Source organism: Scyliorhinus canicula, chromosome 16 (assembly GCF_902713615.1).
Source record: "Scyliorhinus canicula chromosome 16, sScyCan1.1, whole genome shotgun sequence".
Classification (NCBI taxonomy): domain Eukaryota; kingdom Metazoa; phylum Chordata; class Chondrichthyes; order Carcharhiniformes; family Scyliorhinidae; genus Scyliorhinus; species Scyliorhinus canicula.
Genome location: NC_052161.1, coordinates 44458428 through 44483331, shown reverse-complemented (window position 1 = coordinate 44483331; position 24904 = coordinate 44458428). Strand labels below are relative to the sequence as shown.

General features: G+C 44.6%; 1 long non-coding RNA gene across 2 annotated transcripts in view; it reads left to right on the top strand.

Annotated features, from left to right (window-relative positions):
• LOC119950914 overlaps positions 1 to 24413 on the top strand; it is a 45167-nt gene extending 20754 nt beyond the window's left edge. Inside the window, exon 3 of one of the 2 annotated variants that reach the window (XR_005457458.1) lies at positions 23844 to 24413. This is a non-coding gene — a long non-coding RNA (uncharacterized LOC119950914). Of the gene's footprint in view, positions 1 to 9953; positions 10285 to 23843 lie in introns of those variants that run through there. The other variant, XR_005457459.1, reaches the window with a different exon arrangement.
• The last annotated feature ends 491 nt before the right edge of the window (positions 24414 to 24904 follow it).

Sequence of the window (24904 nt, the reverse complement as noted above, 5' to 3'; positions counted from 1 at the left end):
CATGCTGGTGAAATACATTTAGTTTATTCTGCTAGCCATTATTCACTGAACACCAAATATCAGTTTGCCGGTACAATTTAGTTAATGTCATGAGTCCTGTGCATGGACAAGTATCGTAGCATCTTTGAACTCCTCATATTATCTGCAGCGTGGTTAGCATTAACTCTTGGCGTTACAAGGGAATTAAATATAGAAACAGAAGAATTTATGTAAGGGTTAAGTTTCTAGTCAAGCAAATAAATTGGATTTAAGTGTATTACAGTCATAATCTTTCTCCCCCCTCTCTGTAGACAGCCTGAGTACATCCTGAAATGAGAATGTATTCTCAGACAAAGCTTGACCTCAGGGAGTAGGCTGCAGAAATCTGGATTTTCAATAACAGAAGACAATAAAGCTTAGACTTTCAACCAGCTGCAATATGGAACAAATATGAGGAGCTTAGTAACTAATAAAAGAAAAGGGTCTTCCGACTCATATTTGAAGAGTAAGACCCCAATAGGACACTTCATAAAGAACATAATGGGCAGTATGTATCAAACAGATGCAATGTACTACTTTGACCAATTCTCTAACAATTGTCTTCTGCTGCTCTGGATATTGATGTGTCTGATATTTATTTCCTTAGGGTGTTTTATCGTCATAATCGACATCTACTTATTTCGATGTGTCATACACAACATATTTATTTGATAGGATTCTCATACCAAAATATGAGTTCAATGCACATTTTGCTAACAGCATGAGAATATTGTGGAGCTCAATTTTCCCCATAAGAAGCACTTGATTCTTGCTGTTGACATTTGAATGATGAGATACTGACCACATTTTTCTTCCTTTTATTACTTCTTTATGCTCATTAGGGTGGGTGATGTTAGGTCTGGGGGACAAAACATTTTATTTTGGAACCAAGTGACAGCGTGAAACATTTTGAGACCGGCTCGCTCTACTTTGCTCCAACTATCTGCCTCAGTCCAAACCTCATAAGAGCACTTCATTCTGTACCGGTATGCTCATTAGCTATGTGAATAAGATACCCTCTAATGCCAAATTATATGTAGTTTCATGTGGGATGCCAACAGGCAGGATGAAGAGGCTTCCATCGCACTATCCCAAGCTGGATTTGAACCTAGGTCACAGAGTGAAAGTCTGTCAACTATATTTAGACTCGAATACAAGAGGTACATGGAGAGGCCTGGTGTGACCCACCACATGGGGTTTCCCACACACTTGGAAAGCACCTGGATTCCACTCAGCATTTCTGTAGCATCAGTACATGTTTGGAATTTAACAGGTCAGTAGAAAAATAAGGGAGTCAAAACTCCAAGATACACTGTTGTCATGCCGAGTAAAGGCATGTAATTTCCCATTGTGCAATTTCCAAACCATGGATTTCCAAACCATTCTGGTTGGATGATGCGAGTATTGGTCATGTGATCAAAACCAGCTTGAATAACACGTTTTGTCTAAAGACTCCAAGAGACCAGGGCATACTGCAGTAGAGCACTGACAACAGCTGCAGAGAAAGGTCGTGTCATCTTTGTGTTTTAAGAATCATCAGCCATCAGGCTGTCTGAGAACCAGACTCTGAAACCAGCTGCAAGTTGCCAAGCAGATCATTATATTCCAGTTTCAAAGTTCATCTGAAAACAGAACTCCTAGATATTAAACTACAATAAACCTCACAACCTGTTGTAAACCCTTTGCTTTACAAGATGCCCACTTCAACTTAAATTTATTAAAACCATTCAAGAACCCAGAAGACGGGAAATCATAAATCAGAGTTAAATTAAATGTAATCTGTAAAGGTATACTATCTGTATGCAATTTTTGTGCCTCTGTGTGTGTGTGTGCTATGTGAGACTGAGTGTGTAACATTGAGTTAATTTGAGGTCAGTGTGTGAGAATAAATAACCTTTATTTTAAACTCATGAAAGTTCACTGAATTATTTAATCAGAATACACACTCCAAATGAAAGAAAAGGCACAATTATTTAGATCTGAAACATACTGTTTACAGGCAATAAGAAAGCAAATACATTTTTATGTGACACTTATGTTTCAACACATCACGTCATTGCGTTGCCTTGAGGAACTCCTCAAATTTAACGGCACATGGCACAGTGGTTAGCACTGGGACTGCATCGCTAAGGACCCGGGTTCAAACCCCGGCCCTGGGTCACTGTCTGTGTGGAGTTTGCGCATTCTCCCCGTGTCTGCATGGGTTTCACCCCCGCTACCCAAAGATGTGCAGGTTAGGTGGATTGCCCCTTAATTGGGAAAAAAAATAATTGTGTACTCTAAATTTATTTTTAAAAGTCACCTTTTTAGCTGCAAATTGTGAAAATCATAGAATCATAGAATCTTGGAATTTACAGGGCAGAAGGAAGCCATTCGGCCCATCGAGTCTGCACCATTCCTTGGAAAGAGCACCCTACTTAAGCCCACACCTCTACCTTGTCCATGTAACCCAGTAACCCCACCTTACCTTTTTGGACATTAAGGGCAATTTTGCATGGCCAATGCACCTAACCTGCACATCTTTGGACTGTGGGACGAAACCAGAGCACCCGGAGAAAACCCACGCAGACACGAGAGACCATGCAGACTCCCCACAGACAGTGACCCAAGCCAGGAATCGCACCCGGAACCCTGGAGCTGTGAAGCAACAGTGCTTACCACTGTGCTACCGTGCTGCCATGGTATGTTTGTCAAATTATTTTATTCTTCACAGATGTAATGAATCACTTAAAATAGCTTCAATATTAATTTGAGGAGAGAACAAATTTCAATTAAAACTTAATTAAAATTTCAAAAGTACCCCTTTTTATGTAAGGATAAATGCACTTTATTTTCCACTGGTTTTCCCCTGTCTCTCTCAAAGCCATTCATCTGACTGCATTTGAAAAATATGACAGATGACCTGCTATTACGATCCCAGACCAGATCCCAACAGTGCAATAATACTGGACCGAAACCCCTATGTATTAGTTTATTTTAAGACTGTGCGAAAAGAGTGATTTGTTCTAGGACTGATTGCATGGAAAAAATAGGGCTTTGGTATTTCAAAAACAAAACTTTATTATAAATACAATATTAAACTTTTAACTTCACACACGAAAAAGACCAACTTACAATTACACCTTAACACTACTACTCAATTTCCCATTAAACAAGAAGAAAAGGAACATACAGCTCTCAATCCAACTGAAAGAACAGCAGGGCACAGAGTAATACTTGTGGTACAGAACAGATTCTGGCTCTGGCTAGAACGCCTTCAGACTCTGGCTGAATATCTTCAAATATCTGCATAAACTGGGTTGTTTCAGCCTCTTCCACAAGACTGCTCTGCTTTTAAAATATTATTCCTCTTTTTTTAACTACCCTACTGGGAAAGAAAACTGCCTTTACTTGTGGTCTTGCCAGATCATACTTCACTTCCACAAGCCTTTCACTAAATCAACTCTTTCCACTGCTTTCTTCAAAACTGCCTCTCTCCACACCTTCCCAAAATGCCTCTCTGCATTCATCAGCTTCACCCAGCAATGACCCCATATCCCCAAGCTATGAAGTAAATTAACTTTCCAGGGACTGGAAGCATATTAATTACCCTGGGAATTTCCCAGGCAAACCACTATGCATTAGCTTAGACTGAAAAGCACATTCCTTCATAAATTTCACCTTCTGGCAGCTAAACCTACCCAGGCCCTGAAGAACAGATTTTCTTTTAAAAACATGACCATTGCAGTCAAACACATTCTATCTCCAGGATTTTACTACCCCTTAAATTGCCCAATACCTTTAAAATCCAATTTCTGAAAATGTTCGAAACCTCTCACTGCTCACAGGTTTTTCTAACAGATGCTTGAAAATGATTGTCTCCCCAACCTTTCTTCCTTGACATCACTGATGTCACTGAGTTTAGGGAATATAACCTTTATACTACTTCATAGTGATTAGTCAATGTACTGAACCACTGCCATTTTCTTGTGAGCAGTTGTCTATAAGTTAGTATAAATAACGTGGTTCTTTATTTATTCAAAAGTTTAAAAGATTATATAAGCTGGCAATTTTTAAAAATTTTAATTACATTTTTTTATCGATTATAACCAAACATTTTAAGAAACTAAAAGATATATTCTAACGGTATATGTGGTGACCATTTTGTTTTTGACTGGTGCTATTAGGACCTCCTATAGAGTATCTTAAGGATTAATGCTGAACTGTTTTGTAAAACACACACCATACTGCTGAGTAAGATATAGGTTATGAATTGATGAAATGAGTAAGCGCTTGAGTTGACTACAAATGAGCTGTTGATGATTATGTTTGCAATTAATAGCAAAGGATAGTTTGTGTGACAAGACAATTATAGGTCTATTGTAGTTCACTTCAACATGTGCAATTTTTAAAAAAAGGGAATATTGAATCTGCTGCATTTATTCTACACATATAGTTTTACATTCTTCACATTAACTTAATCTGTTTTGCTCTGGACAACAATTATTCTTGTTAAAGTTACACCTTGGTATTGAAAAATGAAACTTCAATTATTGTTTGCAGTTGGAACTTTATACCCGTGGAGGTTTTTCAGCTACCTTAAAATGTGTTATCGCTTTTGTATGTACCAAGTCCAAAGACATACTGGTAAAACAAAACAAGCATTCACTGTTTCCCTCTTTTTAATTTTGTTATACATAAAATGCACTTGCACTTTTACATTCAGTCTAAAAGTGGAAGTGCACTGACTTACAATTGATCATTTTTAATATTAGCCCAAGTATCTTCAGCAATTTTCAGTTTAACCAGCTTTGTCTTTTAGGCTTTTTATCCCACTCATGGGATATGGGCAACACTGAAAAATACGGCATTTATTGCCCATCTCTAATTGTCCATAGGAAGTTGGTGAGCCATGTTCTTGAACTGCAGCAGTCCTTGTGGTGTAGGTATACCCTCAGTGCTGTTCGGGAGGGAAGTTTAAGATTTTCACTTGGTGATGGTGAAGGAATAGTGATATATTTCCAAGACAGGATGGTGTGTGGAGGTGAGATTGCAGGTGGTGATATTCCCATGGACCTACTGTCCTTGTTCTTCTCAGCAATAATGGGTATGAATTTGTGACGTGCTGTTGAAGAATCCTTGCTAAGTTGTCGAAGTGCATCCTGTAGATGGCATGCACTGCTGCTACATTGGTAGAGAGAATGAATGCTTAAGATGGTGGAAGGGGTGCCAATCAAATAGACTGCTTTACCCTGGATGGTGTGTAGCTTCTTGGGTGTAGTTGCAAAAGTTGTAGCTTATCCAGGCAAGTGGAGAATATTCCGTTGCTCTCCTAACTTGTTGTAGATGATGGACAGGCTTTGGCGAGTCACTTACCACAGAAAACCCAGCCATTGACCTGTTCTTGTCGCCACAATATTTATGTGGATGGTCCAGTTAAATCTTTGGTCAATAGGCTTTCGGAGATGTTGATGGTGGAGTTTTTGATGATGATACTTCTATTGAGTGTGAAGGAGAGGTGGTTTTAGTCTCCCTTTTTGAAGATGGTCATTGCCCAAAATTCATGTGACATGAATATTGGTTGCTACTTATCAGCCCAAAGCTGAATGCTGTTCAGGTATTGCTGCATACAATCCCAGACTTCCTAATTATCAGAGGAGTTGGGAAGGCAACTGAATATTATGTGATCACCAGTGAAGATCTTCACTTCTGATCTTATGATGTAAGTGATGTCATGAAAGAAATAGCTAAAGTTAGTTGGGCCAAGAAACTCCTGAAGCAATGTTTTGAGGATGAGATGTTTGGTCTCCAACGACCATGATCATATTGGCTTATGTTAGATATGTTTCCATATCTAAGTCTCCTGGTGGAGACTTCTCCCCAGATTTCCACTGGTGCCAGACTTAACCAAGTGACACCTTGATGTTTTGGGTACTTCTCACCTTACATCTGGAATTCAGCTCTTTTTTCCATGTATGAACTAAGGCTGTAATGAGGTGTTGGGCTGAGTTGTTCCAGCAGAACCCAAAGTGAGCATTGTTGAACAATGCTGCTCATAGCACTGTAACTGTCCTCTTCCATCAGTATGCTGTTTAGTGAGAATAGACTGACAGATTGTAATTGGCCAGATAGGCACAACTCAAATTTCCCACTTTGTTGAGTGGATACCCGTGTTGTAGCCGAGACTATTTCTGCAGCGAATCTTATTGTCATTTTACCACACCACTGTTGATGACAGTTTACCTAATAAGAGGAGCTGATGGTATAGTCGAATTGTCACTGGCTGGTAAGATATGGTAATGCTCTGGGGACCTGGGTTCAAATGCGACCACAGTGCATGGTGAAATTTTAATTTGATAAAAATCAGGAACTAAAAGTCTAATCATGATCATGAAACTCATCTGATTCACTAATGACTTTAGGAAATCATAGAATTCCTACAGTGCAGAAGGAGGCCATTAAGCCCATCGCGCCTGCACCGACCCCCAAAAAAGCACTCTACCTAGTCCCCCTCGCCCGTCCCATCCTTGTAACCCCACCTTGTAACCTTTGGATAGCAAGGGGCAATTTAGCATGGCCAATCCACCTAACCTACGCATCTTCGGAAGGAAATCTGCTCACCTCATCTGGCTGGCCTATATATGACTTCAGATCCACAGCAAATTTTTAAGTATGTTCACACCCTAACTGATAGAAGAAGTGGAAGAAGGATTCCCTAGCTCATTATCAGCCCATTCAAACACATTTTGAATACTCCTTCTGTGGCCAACAAGTTGGATTCAAGCTCAGAGTTTCTGATCCAGCAGTAGGGGCACTGCCACTGCACCACAATGCCTCAATCCGCAGCAATGTGATTGATTCTTAAATGCTGTCTGGAATAGCCCATCAAGCCAGTCAGTTCAAGGACAATTAGGGGACATAGCCTCAAAATAAGGGGAAGTAGATTTAGGACTGAGTTTAGGAGGAACTTCTTCACCCAAAGGGTTGTGAATCTATGGAATTCCTTGCCCAGTGAAGCAGTTGAGGCTCCTTCATTACATGTTTTTAAGGTAAAGATAGATAGTTTTTTGAAGAATAAAGGGATTAAGGGTTATGGTGTTCGGGCCGGAAAGTGGAGCTGAGTCCACAAAAGATCAGCCATGATCTCATTGAATGGCGGAGCAGGCTCGAGGGGCCAGATGGCCTACTCCTGATCCTAGTTCTTATGTTCTTATGTTCTTAATTAGAGGTGGGCAATAAATACTGGCCCCTAACCAGTGATTACCATAATCCCCTGAATTAATTTTTAAAATGTTTTAAACTGCATGCAGTAAACTTGCAGCAGTTAACATGTATATGTTTGATCCATTCTAACATGGAACTTCAATTCAAGAGCAGAAGCTCATCACAATAAAGTTTAAATATTGTATTGGAATCTAGAGGTTTTCAGAAGTGGAGTGAGAGGAAATTTATCTGCAGTATTAAACAATAAAGCCTTGTTTTAATTGTAGCAAATGACAACCTGCACATCAGTGGGTGGTTCAAATAAGATGGGGTAGAATTTTACTCAATGCCCACCCACCCAATTGATGGACACTTAAGAGCCTTCTCCTTCTGTTGCTGATATTCTACCAATTACAGGGGGTGCACAGGCCATATGATGAGGCTGTCAGATGACCTCCTTTAGGACTGACGGAGCGGCCCTTCTTCTTTCAGCATCCCGTAGCCAACAAAGGCATTCACCCCCCCACCATTTTCCTCCTGCCACATATTCCCTCCGACCCTTCCAAACCCCATCTGTCAACCCCCATTGCTGGGGCTACCAGATTGACACCAGTGAATTTATAGAATTCATAGAATCCCTACTATACAGAAGGAGGCCATTCAGCCCATTGAGTCTGCATTGACCCTCTGAAAGAGCACCCGGTCCAGGCCCACTTCTCCCACCCTATCCCCGTCCCCACCTAATCTACACATCTCTGCACACCAAGGGACAATTTAGCATGGCCAATCCACATAACCTGCACATCTTTGGGCTGTGGGAGGAAACCAGATTATCCTGAGGCAATCCACGTAAAGGTGAAGTCGCCATAGTCCCAGATGACCAATGGCTGCTTTCCACTCTGTGGGCGAGAGCTGACTGCTGGTGATTTAAGCTGAGGATCACCACACCTCAGGCAAAGGCCAAGGTTGAGAAGACTGGGCCTTCAAGAATAACCCACGTAGACATGGGAAGAATGTCCAAACTCCACACAGTCACCCAAGGCTGGAATTGAACCCAGGCCCCTCGTGCTGTGAGGCAGCAATGATAACCACCGTGTTACCATTCTGCCACTCACTCCACTCACCTATTCTCCATTGACATCACTGAAAATGAAAATGAAATGAAAATCACTTATTGTCATGAGTAGGCTTCAATGAAGTTACTGTGAAAAGCCCCTAATCACCACATTCCGGCGCCTGTTCGGGGAGGCTGGTACGGGAATTGAACCGTGCTGCTGGCCTGCCTTGGTCTGCTTTAAAAGCCAGCGATTTAGCCCAGTGTGCTAAACCAGCCCCTATTGTTCCACTGTTGGGAACTGGTTCCAGCAGTGGCCACCGCACCTGGTGGTGATGCTGGGACTAGCGAGCTGTTGGGCATCTGACTGAGACTTAAATGCTCCAGACTTTCTCGCCAGGCGAAGGTGGGCTCATCTCTGACTTTTAAGTTGGGGTTGGGGCCACCACCTCCATGTAAAAATGCAGCCTGTAGTTTCTGAATCCAGTATTCTTTTAGACTCCTGTAGACTTTTTAGTCTTGTGTAGATAATACAAATGACGTGCCTGATGCCAAAAGCAAAGGACACTTTATCAACAGTAGCTTGCATTTAAGGTGCCTTTCGCTTAGACATTGTCTTCTGGCACTTAGCAGAGAGAAGATAAAAAAAATCAATAAAATAAATAATTGAGTAGATATTGAACTGCGGTGAGAAAATTAGCAGAAGTGACTGAAAACGGGCCAAAGTAGTGTGTTTTGAAAAGATTTTTTAAGATGGAGTGAGGAGTAGAGGAGCCAGGCATTTTAAGGAAGGAGTTTCAGAGAGTATGACCCAGGTGGCTGACAACTGTGTTGCAATGACGGAAATGAAGACATTGGGGGTCATCTACAAATGGCCAGAATTGGAGGAGAGGATTAAAAAGCTGCAGAACCATCTCAAGAAGAGATGGGGAGAGATGAGAACGAAGAATTTCAACTTTATTTTTTCCTGGGGACAGGGAGCCATATTGGTCATTGAGGATGAATGATGGGTGAGCAGGACTTTGTGCAGGGAAGCTAGGTTTTGAACAAGTTGAAGCTTATGAAGGGAGGAGAATGGGAGTCCAGAAAGGATCACATCAAACAAATAGAATCTGGCGATAACAGACAATGTTCAGATTCAGCTGCAGTGACAGGCGGGGTGGGCTAAGCAAATTTGATGAGGTCAATGTAAACAATTTTGGTGGTAGGAAGGGTATGGAGTTTGAATCGATAGATTTTTCCAAACCCTCATTGTCGTACTTATTCTGCTGTGAGCAAGGATCGAAAATGAAAAGCAGCACATGGGAGTTTTTCATTGCACACTTGGAATGCCAAGTATCTCCTTATGAATAGAGCTCAAAATATCCACCATATCATGCCAGCATTAAACAATGAACTGGAGTAATCTCATCAGTGAATGCTTCTATTTTCATTGCACTCTGTCCTCTCCCTCCCCTTCCTAAGTATAACTTACTTTACAATTCCAAAATGTGCTGTCCCTTTCTAATATTCGGTCTATATTGGCACTGAATTCATCAACTGATTACAGTGTACAGCAGCCCCATATCACAGAGAAGACTTTTACATGATGCAATTCAATCAGATCATATTTATGTAATCATTCCAAAACAATCTAAAATTAAACTACCCCACTCCATTAATTAGCAGACTGAATTGGTTCTTCAATTTATTTTTCCAGTTGCACGGCCAAGATTGAAGTAATGGTGGATGTAATGATATGTGGACAGACATATCTACAAAGGGTTAATGTGAACACCCAGCTGTGGCATAACCACTGGAGGGCATTACACGACGACTATAAAACCACGGCTCACACAAGCTCTCCCCCTCACCCAGCAGAGAATGGAGGAATAACACGAGTGAAGCAGAGATCTCAGTCAAGCCACCACATGTGGCTTAGATATAGTTTGTACAGCTAGTCAAGTTTACTGTGTTGCTAGAGTTAGATCAGCAGAGTGTCGAACTCATTTATTAGCTTTGTCATTACTAAATAAATACTTTCAACTTACTTTGAGGACTGGATTATGCTTCAACATTGTCTACAGTTTGTAGCAACTTATGTTGCTCAAATAACATAACATAATAGTGGAATGCAAATAAATAATAATTTTCACCATGTCTTATTATTACATTCACCATAACATAACCATCAGCTTTGACTTCCCGTGGCACAGTAAATCACCTTTAAGTCCCAGAAATGTCCAGTAATTAAACAACAAAGAGCTAAGTAACATTATTAATCTTTGATCAACCTATTTATGTATTTCAACGTTGCAAGATTGCACTGATGGCACAGGACCTATTGGGGCAAATGGATGTGTGGACACATGTATCTGAGTCAGGGTGCTCTGCATCTTGCCGAAAAGAAAATGTACTCTGAAAGGAGGCTGCATTTCTGTTCACATTACATATAAATAGGACTGCAACTTCCTCAGAATGGCAATCTCTGACAAACTTACCTTCGCTGGGATTCTAAAGTCTCTGTCTTGCCCAACCTTCCTTACTCAGGCTGGGTGAAACAGGAGCAGCCAAGTGCACCCCCGGCAGCATCGCCATGGAGTAACTGGGACAGAGCGGTAAGTAGCTGCTGTAATGAGGAGATTTAAAGGGACAATTGAGACTTGAAGGGGGAGATCGAACCACAGAGGTGGGGAGTTCGGACTTGAGAAGAGTGTGGGGAGGGTGTCAGACCTGGGGGCGAGGGGGTTGCGGAGGGAGTGGTCAGAACAAGGAAAGCAGGGGGTCGGACCAGAGGGGAGAAGGGGGTGTTGGACCATTGAGGGGAGGGAGCAGAGAGTCAAGTCATAGCGGAGGAATGGGAAAGAGGTTGGGAGGGGGCTGGTGTGGTGAGTCCCCTGAGGGGTACTGTGTGGGGCGTGTTTTGTGTGAGGCTGGGTCTGGTTTTTAGTTACTCGAGACTTAATAGTAATTCTTGTCCGCGAACTCATTCAGAGTAATTATCAGGGTAAAACAGGCAGAACCATTTGAAGTTAGTGATTTAAATCACTGCTGCCAAATGGTTCCCAGCACAACGTAATTGTCAGAGAAGGTAGCACTTCTGGGCAATTGCCAGGTCAACCCACTTATGTGGGAACCTCCGAGGGGTATCATTTGGGTAACCTCCAAAGGTGATGCTGGGGAACCAGGACGTTATGGGCCAAAAATGATTTCCCATACAAAAATCCATATTATTCTGGGTGAGCTTGAGCCCTGGAGATCAGATTCATCAGATAAAATCGGCAAAAGCTGACCTGTTGAAACCAGATTGGCAAATTTCTCAAAGATGGGGATTCCTGGATTGGGAAGGAGATAGTGAACATAGAATTCTCGTCACCCTCACCCCAATACTCCAAGTCCTTAATTTGCAGAACCAAACATTCTTACCTAAATGCCAAGAATGACTCGACATCATCAACTCATACTCTGCAAAAAATACTTTCACTCATCTGTGCTATGTTTTGCCTAGAATAGGGACAAAACCTAAATTATGCAATCTTCCTATTGCTCTAAAGTTCACCACTTACCAGACACACTAAACCTCATAAGTGAAAAGGGTGTTTTGAATTTATTCAAGAAATAAATCCAAATGATGCGCCAGGTCCAGGTGAAATCCTTCCCTGGATTTTAAAGTTAGCAGTTGATGAACTGGCTCTAATATTGATCGATGCCTTTGAAAGTCAATCCACATTGGCTACTTACCAGACCAATGGAGACAAGCTAATATTTGTGGCTTATTCAAAAAAGGGGCTAAAAGTCAGCCAGAAAACTACAGACTGATATCTCTCACCAGCTTCTTGTGCAAATTGAAACATATTGTTCATTTCCATGTCATGAAGAACTTTGAAGCTCACAATAACCTTGTAAGTAACTCGCCTGGTTTTCAGTTGAAAAGATTTACCGAAACACAGCTTTTAATGACTGCCGATGGCCTACCTTTAAGTCTTGAAAGAGATGGAAGTATTGAGATGGCAATACTAGATTTCTTAAAAGCCATTGACAAAGTTCCTCATGAAAAGCTTGTGCTCTTCACTTGCTACCTCCTGCTTACACTCCTCCCCGAAGGTCTAGCATCACTGCTTTATATAGTAGTATCGGCAGCTCCCTCTAGTGGCTATTCATGGTACTACATTAACCGTTGCCATGCTGATAGGTATGATAATACAACAAAGGTCTTGCAAACTTCACAACTATGGAATCGGGGACATTATTAAATTAGATCCTACACTTTGTTACCAACAGCAGATGAAGAGTGGTGTGTGATGATCCTCTCCCAGAAATGTCCTCCGCAGGGTGCCCCCAGTGAATCTTTACATTTCTTGACATGCATAAATTACCTCCCCAACAATTTGAAAAACAGGGTGCAGCTATTTGCAGATGACTTTATGGTTTAAACAACAGGGAAAATGCAAATTCATATCAATTCACAGAAAGATAATCTGCTGCAATTTCAAAATCAGCAGGATCAATGAGAGATGTCATTCAATGCCAAAAAATGCTATGTCATGTGCATTACCAACAAAAAGGATCCACCAACAGACAGCTTTATTGCTGCAATCAAATTCAATCAACAGGTAGATACATAATCATAGCTGGGGTGCATCTTAAAAACAATCATCAATAGGGATAACATATTCAGCAGATAACATCAAAAGTAAACAGGGTTCTGACATTTCTGAGGGGGAATATTTGATATTGCAATAAAAAGATCACAGTTACAGCTTATTAATTATGTGGTTGTCCAGTCCTAGAGTATACAAGTCATGTTTGGGATTCTTATATGGCAAGAGATATAATTAGATTGAAGAGATCCAAAGATATGCTGCACAATTCTGCACAAATTAGTATGAAAAATATCCCATGCCATGTCCTTGATCAAGAATTTAGGACAGGAATCATGACAGTAAAGGAGGGAGCAAACTAGACTGACTGTGTTCTATAAAATATAGGATGGACTGGTGGGAATTGAGACATATGTACCTGGTTCCCTCTCACAAAGACAAAACACGAGGTAGCACAATCCACACAAGCTACAAAGACTATTTGTTTCCAAGGCAGTTTATCATCAATCTACCTCCTGACAGACAATCCCACAATGGAATAAGCTGCCAAAGGAAAAAGTCACAGCCCCATCACTTGAAATCTTGAAGACCCATCATTGGATTATTTCCATTTAAGCATTGTCATTATCAGGGCTACCCTCTCAACAGGTTATGCCTGGTTTTGCTTGCACCATTCATAAAAATGTTGGCAGAATACTGATATTAGTCTAAGTATTGGCTGGAGCAGGGGGCAATATTTAGATACATGCAGGTTCGGGACTTTGTCAGAAAGGAGATATAGAGCTTCCCAGTAGAGCCGGCTTCCACATTGCTGGAGGAAGTGCTGACGACAGGGGGACTGGAGAAGAGGGTAATATCGGCAGTTTACGGGGCTATTTTGGAGGAGCAGAAGGCGCCGCTGGAAAAGATAAAGGCAAAGTGGGAGGAAGAGTTGGGAGAGGGTACGGAGGAGGGGTTCTGGTGTGAGGTGCTCTGGAGGGTGAAAGTTTCCACCTCGTGTGCGATGTTGGGGCTGATACCGCTGAAGGTGGTGTATAGAGCACACCTTACAAGAGTGAGGATGAGCTGGCTCTTTGAGGGGGTAGAACGTTGCTCAGGAGGCGGGGGGCGCAAACCACGTTCATATGTTTTGGTCCTGTTCAAAGCTGAAGGAACACTGGAAGGAGGTTTTTAGGGTAATCTCTAAAGTGGCGCACATGAAACTGTACCCGGGTCCTTGGGAGGCCATATTCGGGGTGTCGGACCAGCTGGGGTTGGCAACGGGTGCGGAGGCAGATGTTGTAGCCTTCGCCTTGTTGATCACCAGAAGACGGATCCTGTTAGGGTGGAGATCAACCTCTCCACCCCGTGCCCTGGCAGGGCCCCGTGCCCTTGGTGGGGGGGACCTACTGGAATTCTTGATGCTTGAAAAGATCAAATTTGAACTGAGGGGAAGGATGGTGGGGTTCTACAATTCATGGGCGTTATTCATTATGCACTTTCGAGAATTGGATTACATTGAACATGGAGGGGGGTGCTGGGAGGGTTGGGGAGAGGGGGACTGTATGTGTTAATGATGACTATGGGTGATTCTTGATTTCCTGCTTCCTTTTTGTCATTTGTTTATGTTAACATGCAGGATAATGTTTGGGGTTTGGTGGGAGGATGAGATCATTGTTATTGATATGGGAACTGACATTGCATTTGTTACTGACCATTGTTTATTGTTGGGTGTAAATTTGGGAGAAAATTTGAAAAAGGAGAATAAAAATAATTTTAAAAAAGGAACACAGATATTAGTCTATGATGCCAATATAACTAAATATAACTAATATAACTAAACCAGAAGCAGAAGCATAGCATGAACCATTCCTGACACCGGATCCTTGATGGAACAATTAATTCACTAGACACGTGCTTTAAGATATGAACAGTGGTTTTAATCTACTTACCACAGAGCCAGCCTGTTACCCGTTGAACTCTCGATGAACTGCCAGGCTGACTCTGGACAAGGGTATTTATACAGTAGTCCAGGGGGAGGAGTCATGGGCGGAGCTCTGTACAAACTCCTGAGCATCCCCAGAGCTACTCCCCCTAGTGGTCGGATAACGCTACTGCGCTTACAATGGTATTGGTAAATACAGTGTGAATTACTAAGTTACATACACCACATTCACCCCCTGCAAAAAAATCAAGTCCGGCGGGGGTGGTGGTCTACAAAGTAAGTCTGTCTGGTGGTCGAATTGTCCGCTGTGATCTGCGGAGCGCCGGGGTTGCAGCCTCTTGCGGTGGCTGGATGGGTGTTGTGTGCTGGGGTACGATGGCGGACTCCAGGGAGGGTTGTATCCGAGCTTCATACTCTTCTGGTTCAACCGGGGACTGGGAGCGCTGGGGGCTGGCCGGCACGGGTGCACGGAACTGGTGGAGCGAGCTCATGGGCTCAGGAGCGCGAGGGGGCGGCAACATGGGGTGTAGGGTAAAGGGTCCTTCTGTGGGGGTAGAGGGGGCGCTGGATCCGGCGCGTGCCAGATCCCGGAGGGATACTGTGTCCTGACGGCCGTCAGGGAACTCTACGAATGCGTACTGGGGATTGCAGTGGAGCAGGCGCACCTTTGCAACAAGGGGGTCGGTTTTGTGTGCCCTGACGTGTTTCCTCAGGAGTACCGGGCCCGGTGTCCTCAGTCATGCCGGAAGTGAGACCCCCGTGGTAGTGCCCCTGGAAAAAATGAAGAGCCTCTCGTGAGGGGTCTGATTGGTCGCTGTGCATAAGAGGGACCTAATAGCGAGGAGCGCGTCTGGGAGGACTTCCTGCCACTGGGAGACTTGGAGCTTTCTAGACCGGAGGGTCAGTAGGACGGTCTTCCAGACTGTCGCGTTCTCCCTTTCCACCTGCCCGTACCCCCTGGGGTTGTAGCTGGTAGTCCTGCTCGAGGCAATGCCCTTGTCGAGCAGGTACTGACGCAGCTCGTCGCTCATGAAGGGCGAACCCCGGTCGCTGTGCACGTAGCTGGGGAAACCAAACAGGGTGAAGATGCTATGCAGGGCCTTAATGACTGTATGGGAGGTCATGTCGGGGCACGGGATAGCAAATGGGAAATGGGAGACCCCATCTACGATGTTTAGAAAGTAAACATTCTTCTTAGTTGAGGGGAGTGGCCCTTCAAAATCAATTGCGAGGCGTTCAAAGGGCCTAGAAGCCTTGACCAGGTGGGCCCTGTCTGGTCTATAGAAGTGCGGTTTGCACTCTGCACAGATCGGGCAGTCCCTGGTGACCGCTTTTACCTCCTCGTTGGAGAAAGGCAGTTTTCGGGCTCTGATGTAGTGGGCGAGCCGGGTGACCCCCGGGTGGCAGAGGTCGTTGTGGATGACTTTCAGTCAGTCAATCTGCGCGCTGGCGCATGTCCCGCGGGATAGGGCATCCGGAGGCTCGTTGAGCTTCCCGGGTCGATACTTAATATCGTAGCTATAGGTGGAGAGTTCGATCCTCCACCGAAGAATTTTATCATTTTTTATTTTGCCCCTTTGCAAGTTATCAAACATAAAGGCAACCGATCTTTGGTCTTTGATGAGGGTGAACCTCCTACCTGCGAGGTAGTGCCTCCAGTGACGAATAGCCTCCACAATGGCTTGTGCTTCTTTCTCGACTGAGGAGTGTCAGAGTTCTGAAGCGGAGAGGGTACGGGAGAAAAATGCGACTGGTCTCCCTGCCTGATTTAGTGTGGCTGCTAGAGCTACCTCTGAGGCGTCGCTCTCAACCTGGAATGGAGTGGATTCATCCACCGCCCGCATGGCCGCTTTGGCGATGTCCTCCTTGATGCAGCTGAAGGCCTGGCATGCCTCAGCTAACAGGGGAAATCGTGTGGCCTTAAAGAGTGGCCGGGCTTTGTCCGCATATTGAGGGACCCACTGGGCGTAGTAGGAGAAGAAGCCCAAGCACCGTTTGAGGGCCTTGGGGCAATGGGGGAAGGGGAGTTCAAAGAGGGGGCGCATACGTTCCGGGTCTGGTCCCAGGACTCCATTTTCCACGACGTATCCGAGGATGGCCAGTCTGTTTGTGTGGAAAACGCATTTCTCTTTGTTGTAGGTGATGTTTAATTTCTGTGCCGTCTGGAGAAAACGGTGGAGGTTGGCGTCGTGGTCCTGCTGGTCATAGCCGCAGATGGTGACATTGTCCAAGTACGGAAACGTGGCCCGCAGCCCGTACTGGTCCACCATTCGGTCCATTGCTCGTTGGAACACCGAGACCCCATTAGTGATGCCGAAGGGGACCCGGAGGAAATGGAAGAGGCGGCCATCGGCCTCGATTGCCGTGTAGTGGCGGTCCTCCGGGCGGATTGGGAGCTAGTGGTATGCTGACTTCAGATCCACCGTGGAAAAGAGCCGATACTGGGCGACCTGATTTACTATGTCTGCAATCCTGTGGAGGGGATACACGTCGAGGAGCGTAAATCTATTTATGGTCTGACTATAGTCGACAACCATGCGGAATTTTTCCCCGGTCTTAACGACCACCACCTGAGCTCTCCAGGGACTATTGCTGGCCTCTATAATCCCCGCACTGAGAAGCCTTTGGACCTCTGATCTGATAAATACCCTATCCTGCAGGCGGTATCACCTGCTACGAGTGGCTACGGGTTTACAGTCCTTTGTGAGATTGGCGAAGAGAGGAGGGGGGGAGATTTGCAGCGTAGCGAGGCTGCAGATAGTGAGTGGGGGCAGGGGCCCGCCGAAGCTGAGGGTGAGGCTCTTAAGGTTACACTGAAAATCTAGGCCTAATAAGAGTGGCGCGCAGAGGTCGGGCAAAATGTAGAGTTGAAATTTTGAGTAGCTAGCGCCTCGGATTGTGAGTGTCGTGGCGGTGCGCCCCTGGATCTGGACAGAATGGGAGCCTGAAGCGAGCGAGATAGTTTGCCACACGGGGAAAACGGGGAGCGAACAGTGTCTTACCAGGTCTGGGTGTATGAAGCTTTCAGTGCTCCCGGAGTCGAAAAGGCATGGCGTGTTATACCCGTTGATTTGGACCTCTGCCATTGAATTTCGCAGATGCTTCGGGCGTGATTGATCCAGGGTGACTGCGCCGAGTTGCGGGCCGCGTGAGGAGTGCCCGGGGAGGTCGTACTCTTGTGATGAGTTGTCCGAGCGTGGAGATGCAGGTCGGACACGTGGATCGCACGTGGCGTGCGGCGAGGAAGGTGGCGTCCAAGATGGCGGCCCCCATGAGGTGCACGTGGCCGGGCGCGTGGTGGAAGTTTGCCAAGATGGTGGCCTCCATGGATCACACGTGGTGGGAGGGAGCGGGGTCTGGGCACAGGCCCCAGCGTTTTGGGGCCTGCGGGTGTGGGGAGCGATTACTTCGCGCCGCTGGGGAGTTGGAAGCTGGGGCCCTTTTTGCGAGGCACACTCTCGCGTAGTGGCCTTTCCTCCCGCAGCTGCTGCAGGTCGCGTTGCGGGCCGGGCAGTGCTGCCGCGGGTGCTGATTCTGGCCGCAGAAATGGCAGGCTGGAGCAGCATAATGGCTGGCTGGAGCAGCATAGTGGCTGGCTGGGCGGCCGCGTGGCAAAGGCCTGGGGGAGCCGCTGGTCGGGGGCCCATGATTGGGTCGCGGGGTCCGCGGGGAACGAGGTGAGGCTGTGGAAGGAGACCTCCATCGTGGTAGCAATTTCCGCAGTTGTTTCTAAGTCTTGGGCCTCCTTTTCCAGCAGTTGTTGACGCACATAATTAGACCTGAGGCCCGCTAAAAAAACATCGCGTACAGCAAGTTCTCTATGTTCAGCCGCGGTAACCGCTTGATAGTTACAGTCATTTGATAGATTATTGAGCTCTCTTAAAAATTCAGCAAGTGATTCTGTAGCTGCTGGCGGCGAGTCGTGAACACATGGCGTGCGTAAACTTCGTTAATGGGCCATACATACATCTTATCGAGTATCGCTAGCACTGCAGTATATGAACCGGCCGAGTTTAGTTGCGTAGATATTCTGTGGCTCACCCTCGCGTGCAGTAGACTTAACTTCTGTTCCTCTGTTGTTTCAGCTGTGCTCGCTTCTGCCAGGTAGGCCATAAAGCACCGCAGCCAGTGGGAGAAGATTTCTTTTGCCTCTGCATCCTGTGGGTCGAGTTCCAGGCATCCAGGCTTGAGGGCTGATTCCATGATTGATCCTGACTGTTCTTAAGTAGATTAAATTGATGGAACCATCAATTCACTAGACACGTGCTTTAAGATATTAACAGTGGTTTTAATCTACTTACTACAGAGCCAGCCTGTTACCCGTTGAACTCTCGATGAACTGCCGGGCTCGCTCTGGACAAGGGTATTTAAACAGAAGTCCAGGGGAGGAGTCATGGGCAGAGCCAAGGGTTGAGCCCTGTACAAACTCCTGAGCATTCCCAGAGCTACTGCCCCTAGTGGTCAGATAATGCTACTGCGCTTACAATGGTATTGGTAAATACAGTGTGAATTACTAAGTTACATTAATCACAATCCTTAAAAGCCATCACAGGGCACACGTGTCATAATGTATCAAGCAAGTAACAGGTGACATCATTACATGGGGTATCAAATTAACCAGAACCCGTTTACAATAGACAGCTGGACAGAATTTTCACTAGGTAGCAGGCTTGCTTCGAGTAAAAGCTGTAGTATATTGCACCCATCAAAGACACAAGGGTTGCCTAAATCAATACCATAATTTAAATAAACGGAAAAGTTCCCTTTAAAATAATGTACAGTTTTTAGGTATTTCATGGAATGTGGATATTGCTGGCTAGGACAGCATTTATTGTCCATTCCTAATTGCCCTTGAGAAGGTGGTGGTCAGCTGCTTTCTTGAACTGCTGGAGTCCGTGTGGTGTAGGTACACCTACAGAACTTTTTAATGTGATAGTGTCCCCATGTGATTAAGAAAGCAAAGGTGATTAAGAAGGCAAATGGAATTTTGTCCTTCATTGCTAGAGGGATGGAGTTTAAGGTTAGGGAGATTATGTTGCAATTGTATAAGGTTAGTGAGGCCACACCTGGAGTATTGTGTTCAGTTTTGGTCTCCTTACTTGAGAATGGACGTACTGGCGCTGGAGGGTGTGCAGAGGTGATTCACTACGTTAATCCCAGAGCTGAAGGGGTTGGATTACGAGGAGAGGTTGAGTAGACTGGGACTGTACTCGTTGGAATTTAGAAGGATGAGGGAGGATCTTATAGAAACATTTAAAATTATGAAGGGAATAGATAGGATAGATGCGGGCAGGTTGTTTCCACTGGCGGGTGAAAGCAGAACTAGGGGACATAGCCTCAAAATAAGGGGATTAGAATTAGGACTGAGTTTAGGAGGAACTTCTTCACCCAAAGGGTTGTGAATCTATGGAATTCCTTGCCCAGTGAAGCAGTTAAGGCTCCTTCATTAAATGATTTTAAGATAAAGATAGATAATTTTTTGAAGAATAAAGGGATTAAGGGTTATGGTGTTCGGCCGGAAAGTGGAGCTGAGTCCACAAAAGATCAGCCATGATCTCATTGAATGGCGGAGCAGGCTCGAGGGGCCAGGTGGCCTACTCCTGCTCCTAGTTCTTATGTTCTTATGTGTTGCTGCCCTCGATGGTAACAGTTGTGGGTTTGGATGGTTCTGTCTCAGCAGCCTTGGCAAGTTCCTGCAGTGCATCTTGTAGATGGTACACATTGCTGCCAATGCGCATTGATGGTGGAGGGAGGGATTGTTTGTGAATGGGATGATAAGCAGGCGGCTTCGCCTTGGATGGTATCATGTTTCTTGAGTGTTGTTGGAGCTGCACTCATTCAGGCAAGTAGAGAGTATTCCATCACAACTTGATGTGTGTCTTGTAGATGGTGGACAGACTTTGGGGAGTCAGGTGGCGAGTAACTCGCCACAGGATTCCTAACCTCTGTGCTTGACCAAAAACAACATACTTCAATAAGTTGCAGTTATATAACACTTCTAACCTTTTAACTTACCATAATGCTTCAAAGAGGCAGAATCAGAAATAAAATCGCTGAGCAGAAACTTATCGCCAAGTTTCGCACACATGAGTATGGCCTCAACTGGGACCTTGGATTCATGTCACATTATATTTTCCCCCCACCATCTGGCCTGGGCTTGCAAAATCCTACCAACTGTCCTGGCTTGAGACAATTCGAACCTCTTTAATCTGCTCCATCTGGACCTGTAACGATTTAATTACCTGCAAAGACTCGCATTCAAAGTATCATATTGCATCTTTGACTTTGTCTATGTAAATGTTTTGGAGTACACCTCTTCATTCACCTGAGGAAGGAGCAGTGCTCTGAAAGCTAGTGGACTTTAACCTGGTGTTGTAAGACTTCTTATTGTGCTCACCCCAGTCCAACGCCGGCATCTCCACATCAGAAATAAATGAGCATCGTTCTATTGTGGTTAATTTTAGCTTCAAATGATAGTGTAATGTGGGAGGTATACCTTTCAAATCAAGATACCGCTTTGTATTTAGAAGGTCCCTTGCCTGTGCAATGATTGTCAATATCTTTCTCCTGGAAAAATTACAAAGTAACCAGATATCAGAAGCTGGCAGTCACCCCTGTGGTAGGTCTACAAATATTCTTGTATGCATGCATTCCAATGCAGCAATGTAGTTTCTGGTAGAAATGCTTGTTCTAGCACACCTTTAAACACCTATGTGTGCGGCGCAAGCTATTTCTGTGCTTTAGAAAAATATTCCCTACAACGTTTATGCAATTAAAAAATATAACAAAAGCTGTCTCTTCTTTGCACGTACTTCTTGTATGGTATGGATTGGATTGGATTTGTTTATTGTCATGTGTACCGAGGTACAATAAAAAGTGTTTTTCTGCAAGCAGCTCAACAGATCATTCAATACATGGGAAGAAAAGGGAATTAAACAAAATTCAAGGAAATACAAGAAAATACATAATAGGGCAACACAAGATATACAATGTAACTACATAAGCATTGGCATCGGATGAAGCATACAGGGTGTAGTGTTAATGAGGTCAGTCAATAAGAGGGTCATTTAGGAGTCTGGTGACAGTGGGAAAGAAGCTGTTTTTGAGTCTGTTCTTGCATGTTCTCAGACTTCTGTATCTCCTGCCCGATGGAAGAAGTTGGAAAAGTGAGTAAGCCGGGTGGGAGGGATGCTTGATTATGCTGCCCGCTTTCCCCCGGCAGCGGGAGGTGTAGATGGACTCCATGGATGGGAGACAGGTTCGTGTGATGGGCTGGGCGGTATTCACGACTCTCTGAAGTTCCTTGCGGCCCTGGGCCGAGCAGTTGCCATACCAGGCTGTGATGCAGTCCGATAGGATGCTTTCTATGGTGCATCTGTAAAAGTTGGTAAGGGTTAATGAGGACATACCGAATTTCCTTAGTTTCCTGAGGAAGTATAGGCGCTGTTGTGCTTTCTTGGTGATAGCGTCGACGTGAGTGGACCAGGACCAATATTTGGTGATGTGCACCCCTAGGAATTTAGTACAGTGTGCATTATCCCCAACAGTACCAATGTGTGACAAGGTGGGTCACTTACATTGACACTTTCCTAGTGCCAGGAAAGAAGGCAGCCTGGTGTTTAACTGGGTCCAAGCCAGATGGTGAAGTACAAGATACAGATCTTTTCCTAGCACAGGGTGATGCATTACAGATCTCTGCCTCCAAACTATCAACCCAATACCCCAGTTGAGTCTCTTTCTACTCTTTTAATAAACAAAATTAAACTAACAAGAGGAGGTGACAGCCTCCATGTCTAAAACAAAATATCAAAGGATAATTAGCTAACAAAACCAAAATACCATTTCTGGGGGGTGATAATGCACCCCAGACCACCTGCACCCACCGGTTACAAATGTCCTGGAGCATACCGCTGAACACCCTATGCTCCCTCCCCAGGGTCACCCGGCTGAGAATGTGGCCATGGGAGAGTGGTCAGATGACCCCCATGCTGCCTGGACCTATTGATGGTGAGCAGGAGGTCCTCCCATTGACTGTTGGGTCTCTTTATAATCAACCAACCGTTCGCACCTGGCTCACTGATCTCACTCACATTTCTTAGATAAAAGGTTGTCGGCTCCACAATGCAGCAGCCAAGCTGACAGTTCAGTGATATGCTGAGGGAGTGAGTCCTTCCTCAGGTGGATGTAAAAGCTGCTAAAGCATTTTAACAAGAAAAGCAGGGGATTCCCCCAAGTGTCTGAGCTAACATTCCTCACACAGAAAAGATGAAAATTAGTAGCTGCCACACTTGCCTTCAATACAATATTGACCAATTGCTCTGATATTTAAGCATACAGTGGAGAATAAAAATGGCTGAAGAACATGGCAAGGCTGAGATTAATTCATATTTATTGGTATATTTGCCACCCAGACACTGGCCAAATTGACAGCAGGACTGGAAAATGCACAGCTGAAGACCAGAGCTGGGGATCCTGGAAGGATTGTCAGCAAACACCAATGTTGGGTGACATGATGGCACAGTGGTTGGCACTGTTGTCTAATGGCACCGAGGACCCAGGTTCGATCCGATCACTCTCCGTGTGGAGTTTTCTCATTCTCCCCGTGTCTCACCGCCCACAAACCAAAGATGTGCAATGTAGGTGGATTGGCCACGCTAAATTGCCCCTCAATTGGAAAAAAAGAATTGGGTACTCTAAATTAATTTTTTTTAAAGTAATCACCAATGTGGGGGAAGGGTGGCAGAGATAGGTAATTTGGAACGGTGACGAGGTTGTGACAAGGGCAGCAAGAGTGGTTGTGATTGAAAGGGGAAAGAGACTTCTTAATTATTGGGGGGATTTGGGCTTGGGGAGATCAAAGGCATCCTTGAGGGATAGTGGGAGTAAGAAACGGAGGTCATTTGTGTGTTGTGGTGGGATCTGTTCCCCACAGTTAATTCTTTAAATCCGTCCCCAACTCACTCCACATATCATTAGAGATTAATACTGAGACCTCGAATTTTGGACTGCTTCATTGACGCTGACATGACTTGTCTAAGTATAAAAAGTATGAAAATTCAATCCTCTATTCCTTCATTTCCTCCAGCTGCTGCAGAACTCACTCTTTGAGCCATGTCCATCTGGGATCTCTGATTTGACAAAACGATGGCGCAACACTCAAGAAAACCACTCTCCATTGCTGTACGTCCGAGAGCAGAATCTTCAAACCATCCTCAATGAAGGGATGAGCTTTCACCCCATTCCTGCTTTCAGGCATTTCGGGTTCCTTAAAGGGCAAATCGTTTTAAAAAGCTGTTGGCTCACACCCGGCCAGCTAATTGCAAGATCAATCTAACTCACTGCTGGCACAGGTGCGCCCAAATAATGGATGAGCATAGCCTTGACTGCTCACACTGCAGTTTCAGAATTTTGTGAAGGATTTTCTGCTTTGAGCAATTATATCTTAAAGATTACAATAACGTGTGCTCATTTCAAGTTGGGTTTATTGCGCACTATGTAACCGCCAAGATTTCCCGATGGTATTCTATGCATTTGAATTGAAACCGCACTTTCAAGTTCATTATTAGTTCATTATATTATTATTTTTTTCACATGCTGTTCTTCAAAATGCTTTAGAAAGCAATTAGCCTAGATTTGTTTTACAAGGCTCAACTACTCAGAATTATTGAACATGTCTATGTGTCATAAATGTATATTAAAACAGCAATACCACACTTATTGGGCACTCTGACATTCTTAGTAAAAAAAAAAGTGATTATTTTAACTTTGTCTTTAATTAACAGTATTATTGCATGGCCAATATTACTCCGTAACCTCTCCAGTCTGGAAATACTTGCGATCCCCATTGTACTCCAGAAATTTCTGGATTATAGAATGACATTAAAATGGCGAACCACAAGTGTGTGAACCTGAAAACACCGCAGGTGTAAATATTTAGTTGAAGAATAAATTGGTGATAGAAAAGTGATAGATACCTATCCAAATACTGTGGGCAGGATTCTCCGTCCCGCCAGCCCTGTTTTCCTTTCTGGCGTGCCCTCGCCGGCAGCGTGATTCTCCATTCCCGCAGCCGGCCAATGGCGTTTTCCATTGCGGCCATCTCATACTGTCAGGAAACCTGCGGGCGAGGGTGCGTTGCCGGATAAG